Source organism: Chiloscyllium punctatum, chromosome 21 (genome assembly GCF_047496795.1).
Source record: "Chiloscyllium punctatum isolate Juve2018m chromosome 21, sChiPun1.3, whole genome shotgun sequence".
NCBI lineage: Eukaryota > Metazoa > Chordata > Chondrichthyes > Orectolobiformes > Hemiscylliidae > Chiloscyllium > Chiloscyllium punctatum.
Genome location: NC_092759.1, coordinates 37,660,840 through 37,666,839, shown reverse-complemented (window position 1 = coordinate 37,666,839; position 6,000 = coordinate 37,660,840).

Here is a 6,000-nt window from a genome sequence, read left to right as displayed (position 1 = left end):
AGTAGGAGTATACTCTCGGGAAACCAGGAGGCAAAAATGGGGACATGAGATAGCTTTGGGAACTAGGTTTAAGGAGAATCCAAAGAGATTCTACAAATACACTAAAGACAAAAGAATAACTAGGCAGAGAATAGCGACCCTCAAAGATCAACAAGACTGTCTATGGAACAGCAGGAGGTGGGAGAGATTCTGTAAGTATTTCATGTCAGTTTTTACTGAAAGGGGATATGAAAGTTAGAGATGTTGGAAAAATAAATAGTGACAACTTGGCAAGTGTACATATTTCAGAGCAGGAGGTACTGGATGTCTTAAAATGCATAAAGGTTGATAAATCCCTGGAATCTGATCAGGTGTATCCCAGAACTTTGTGGGTAATTAGGAAAGCTTTTGCTGGGCCCTCGCTGCAATATTTGTATCATCGATCGCCACAGGTGAGGTGCTGGAAGCTGGGTGCCATTAGGGAGAGTCAGCATGGCTTTTGCATTGAAATCATTAACTTGGACTGGAGAAAGACACAAGGTTTCACATAACACTCTGATTAGCAGGTTCAAAACCATAGAATTCTGGTGGAACTAGCTGTTTGGATACGGAATTGGCTGGAAGGTCAGCACAGAAACAGAGACCCGTCGGTCCAACCAGTACATGCTGATCAGATATCCCAATGCAATCTAGTCCCCCCTGTCAGCACCCGGCCCATGTCCTTCCTATTCATATACACATGAAGATGCCTTTTAAATGTTGCAATCGTAATGGTCTCCACCACTTCCTCTGGAAGCTCATTCCATACACGTACCCCCTCTGTGTGAAAACGTTGTCTCTCAAGTCTCTTTAAAGTCTTTCCCCTCCTACTATAAAACTATGTCCTCTAGTGCTGGGATCCCCCACGCCAGGGAAAAGACTTTGTCTATTTATCCTATCCATGCACCTGATGTTTTTATATACATAGATAAGATCACCTCTCAGCCTCTGACGCTGCAGGGAAAACAGCCCCAATCTATTCAACCTCTGTTCAACCCCCAGCCTAGCTCAAATCCTCCAACCCTGGCAACATTCTTGGAAATCTTTTCTGAACCCTGTCAAGTTTCACAACATCCTCCCAATAGGAGGGAGACCAGATTTGTACGCAACGTTCCAAAAGTGGCCTAACCAATGTCCTGTATAGCCGCAACATGATCTCACAACTCCTGTACTCAATACTTTGTCCGATAAAGGCAAGCATACCAAATGCCGCCTTCACTATCCTATCTACCTGCACTCCAAGGTCTCTTTGTTCAGTAACACTCCTCAGGACCTTATCATTAAGGGTATAAGACCTGCTAAGATTTGCTTTCCCAAAATGCCACTCCTCAGCCATTCACCCATCTGATCAAGATCCCATTGTACTCTGAGGTAATCTTTTTCACTGTCCACTACACCTCCAGTTTTGGTGTCATCTCACTAACTATACCTCCGATGTTCACATCCAAGTCATTGATATAAATGACGAAAGGTAGTGGATCTAGCAGTGATCCTTGTAACACTCCACTCGTCACAGACCTCCAGTCTGAAGAGCCAGCTCTGTATCCAAATGGTTAGTTCTCCCTGTATTCCGTGAGCTCTAACCTTGCTGAGCAGTCAGTGTCATCGTGGAGGGTGCTTTTTGGACTGGAAGCCTGTGATGAGCAATATGCTGTCAGGCTGGGTACTGGGTCCACTGCTTTTTTGCCATTTATATAAATGATTTCTATGTGAATACTGGAGCTATGGTTAGTAGGTTTACAATAGACACCAAAATTGGAGGTGCAGTGGACAGCAAAGTTACCCGAGAGTACAATGAGACTCCAATCAAATGGGCTGAGGAGTGGCAGATGCAGTTTAATTTAGATAAATATGAGGTTCTGCATTTTGGAAAAGCAAATCAGGGCAGGACTTCTACACTTAATGGGAAGGTCCTGGTGAGTGTTGCTGAACAAAGAGATCTTGGAGTGCAGGTTCATAGTTCCTTGAAAGTGGAATCATAGATAGGCAGGGTAGTGAAGAAAGTGTTTGGTGTACTTGCCTTTACTGGTCAGTGCATTGAGTACAGGAGTAGTGACATCAGTGTGCAGTTGTACAGGACATTCATTCAGTCACTTCTGGAATTCTGCTTTCAGTCCTGGTCTCCCTGCTATCGGAATGATATTGTGAAACTTGGAAGGATTCAGAAATAATGCAAAGATGTTGCCAGGGTTGAGAGATTGAGCTAAAGGGAGAGGCTGAATAGACTGAGGCTGTTTTCACTGGAGAATCGGATGCTGAGAGGTGACCATAGAGGTTGATAAAATCGTTAAGGGCATGGATAGGGTAAACAGCCAGGGTCTTATTCCTGTTTAGGTGAGTCCAAAACTAGAAAGCACAGGCGTGAGGGAAAAGATTGAAAAGGGATATTAGGGGTAAAGTTTCAAGCTGAACATGGTACGTGTATGGAATGAGCTGCCAGAGAAAGTGTGGAGGCGAGTACAGTTACAACATTTAAAAGGCATCTCACTGGATCTGTGTTTGGGAAAGGTTTCGAAGCATATGGGCCGAGATTAATTTAGGATATCTGGTCGGCATGGACAAGTTGAACTGAAGGGTCTGTTTCTGTGCTGTACATCTCTATGACACGAATAAATTAAAATTAAGATTTAGCAGAAGGTCAGGCAATTCTCCTTGGAGCTGAGAAGTTTAAGCAGTGATTTCGACCAGGAGTTGATTTGTTTCCAGGGTATTTCATTTACAGAGAGACAGAGTGAGAAATATTTAACGTCACAATTTTTAGTAACTATTTTCAGATAACTGGCAAATAATGCAGGTTAAAAATGTGAAGATTATTTTACTCACTAAGTTCTGAGTATCTGGAACAGTTTGACCGACAGCTGGATGCAGATTCAGTAGTTATTGTCAAAACAAATTTGAAATGTAACTTTGTTAAGGAAGGATTTGGAGGATTTGTACCAACTTCCTAACAGAAGACTCCATACACGCACCAACCTCAGTGGGAAATAAAAATGCCCCTCATATCCATTTTAAATTATTCCCCTCTCATCTTAAACCTATGCCCTCTCAGTCTGGACTCCCCGACCCCAGGAAAATGACCTTGTCTATTTATCCTACCCATTGCCCCTCATGGTTTTATAAACCTCTATGAGGTCACCACTCAGCCTCTGATGCACCTGGGAGTATCCCACCACTCAGGTCACAATGGGGCCTGGCTGATTGACACAGCTTCAGACCAATAGGAGAGTTGGCCTGATCCTCCAGCAAATTGGAGTGAATGAGGGGTGGGACCTGAATTAGATACTCCGGGTAAATTAGAACCAAAAGAACTCCAGATGCTGTAAATCACACACAACATCCAGAAGGTACTGGAAAAGCTCAACAGATCTGGCAGCATCTGTGAAAAGAAATCAGTTCGCATTTTTGATCCAGTGACGCTTCCTCAGGAACTGATGTTACTGAGAAAAAAAAGTCTGTTTTTATGCAGAAGGTAGGGGTTAAGGAGTAAATGATAGGTGGGGATAGAGTCCAAAGAGAGAGATAGGAGCAGTTGGACAAAGGAGTGAATAATGATCGGACGGGGGGGAGAGTGAATAGCTGTTTACGGGGACTGTTAGTGGCTAACCACAGGTAGTGTGTACTGGCAGGCTACGTAATAAAAAGGCCTAGTATGTGGGGTAGGGGGGCAAAGACACTAGGATGTGGGAGAGTTCAGGAGCTAAAATTATTGAATTTGATGTTGAAGCCAGAGGGTTGCAGGGTCCCCAAGTGGGAGATGAGGTGTTGTTCTTCCAGCTTGTGTTAAAGTGTGGCGCTGGAAAAGCGCAGCAGGTCAGGCAGCATCCAAGGAGCAGGAGAATTGACGTATTGGGCATGTCAGCATTTCATCAGAAATGTGGGTGGTAGAATACGGCTGAGAAATAAATAGGGAGGGGTGTTTGGGGTTCATGGGGACTTCAACTCCCACAGTCCCTGAGGCAGGGACCACACGTGTGTGGGGAAACCCAGCACTGTACACGTACAGAATGTGGGCGGGTTTTGGAGCATGTTCTTTGGGGTAACTAGCGGAAAGCATTTCACACTGTGATTGGCAGGAGAAGGGACGCATCTGCCAATGGTATTGATCAGTTAGTGGGGGGGGGGGAGGGGGGGCAAAGTGTCACTACGCCCAGATGGGACCAAGTTCCATTCGCAACTTCTTCTAACACTGGGAATTGACCAATGGGAAACAAGGAAGAATCTGACCCATTCTCCCAGACTGAAGGTTCCTCTTCTGTCCAGGATCTGCCACCTCCCTTTCTGTTTCCTTTTGTTTCATTCTGCTGTTACATTATTGACTTGCAGCAACTGAAGGAAAAGGAAGTGAATCCAGAAAGGGTGCAGAGTCTAACCAGGGACGGGAAGTGGTGGCATGGATCTGTTTATCAACAACTCCATGAGAGTGGGGAGGGTGTACATTAGGGGGCAGTAGAGTCAGAATGATGGGAGAGAGTAAGTGGGCTGCAGGGTTACAGCTTTAGGGGAAGAAAGGGGAAATAGATATTCCAGAGAAACTAGAATTGTCTGTTCTGAATTTCTAATCTGTACGATATTCCTTTTATACAGGGTGCTAGATGGTGAAGATTTGCAGACTGAAATCTCAAAATCATTTGCCGATAGTGATAAAGTTAACCAGCATTTGATGAACCAAAGATGGAGAATCACTGGGCCAAAATCCAGCAACACTCTCCCTCCCAGCATTGTCGGTCTCTCTGCGCCAAATGGACTGTGAATGGTCCAAGACAGCAGCTCACTACCATCTTCTCGAGGGTAACGAGAGATGGGGAATAAATGCTGGCTGAGCCAGTGATGCCCATATCCTGGAAATGGGTTCTATCTCTCGTTGCTGAAACCCATTTGATGTTACTGCAGGATGATGAGGGACGCTGGGTGCATCCTCCAGGAGGCAGCACCATCATATTACCCCACCTACATCCACACAGTAACACCGCAACGCCACTGGAACAAAAGGCAGTGAAATAAAGGAGGACTGAGACATAGTTCTTCAAGGTAAAGTCATGAAAGGGGATTGGAACACAGCAGGAACAGGAGACTGAGCTGGATGGTCAGCTGTTTCCCATTGAATGGTGGAGCAGGATTGAAAGGCCGAATACCCTCCTGCTGCTATCTCCCAGGTATGTATATAGCCATGGAGCCCGGGTAGGAAGAAGGGACAGGGATTCTCCAGGAGATTGCACTTCCACAACAGTTTTCAGTGAGGGATGGTTTGATGGATTTTATTTAACATTTATCTTCAACACAAGGTTTGTGAATTTGGTTTTAAAATGTTGTAAGAGCTTTTTGCACAGCAAATAAAATTATAGAAAATAAATTGAACTGTTTGAATATAACAGTTTTCAATCTTTCAACCTCCTGTAAAACAAAATCCTGTCTATTCCCAGACACCATCACTTTCCAGCTACTCAAACTCCAGGGAAATATTCCCTCCCTGTCTGAACCTTTGGTTTGATTTAACTGCTTTTCAGTTCTCGTTCTGTTAGCTGTGAAGCGTTCTTTTCCCCATTTCTCTGACCCAGAAATGTGAGCACAGCAACCTTCCCACCATCAAAATCATCATTACACCATTTTGCTTTTGGTTAACATATAATCACCAGCCGTGCAAAAGTGTGGACTGCAGATGCTGGAAAACAGAGCCGAGGTTAGAGGGGTGCTGGAAAAGGCCTCTCGCCAAAACGTTGATTTTCCAGCTCCTCGGATCCTGCCTGACCTGCTGTGCTTTTCCAGCACCACTCTCGTCGAGACATATAATCACCAGCAGTAAACCATTTGTGTAACCAATTGAATATTTCCAAAGAAAGCCCATTACGGGTCAAGCAAACCATTACAAGTGACAGAGTGAGAAGGGACTAAATCAAAGTAGAGTTGTGGGGAGGGGGCAGCGGTGGAGATAAAGCACTATATCCCCTGCGGTGCCCACCTCTATCTAAAGGCATCGAGAGCATT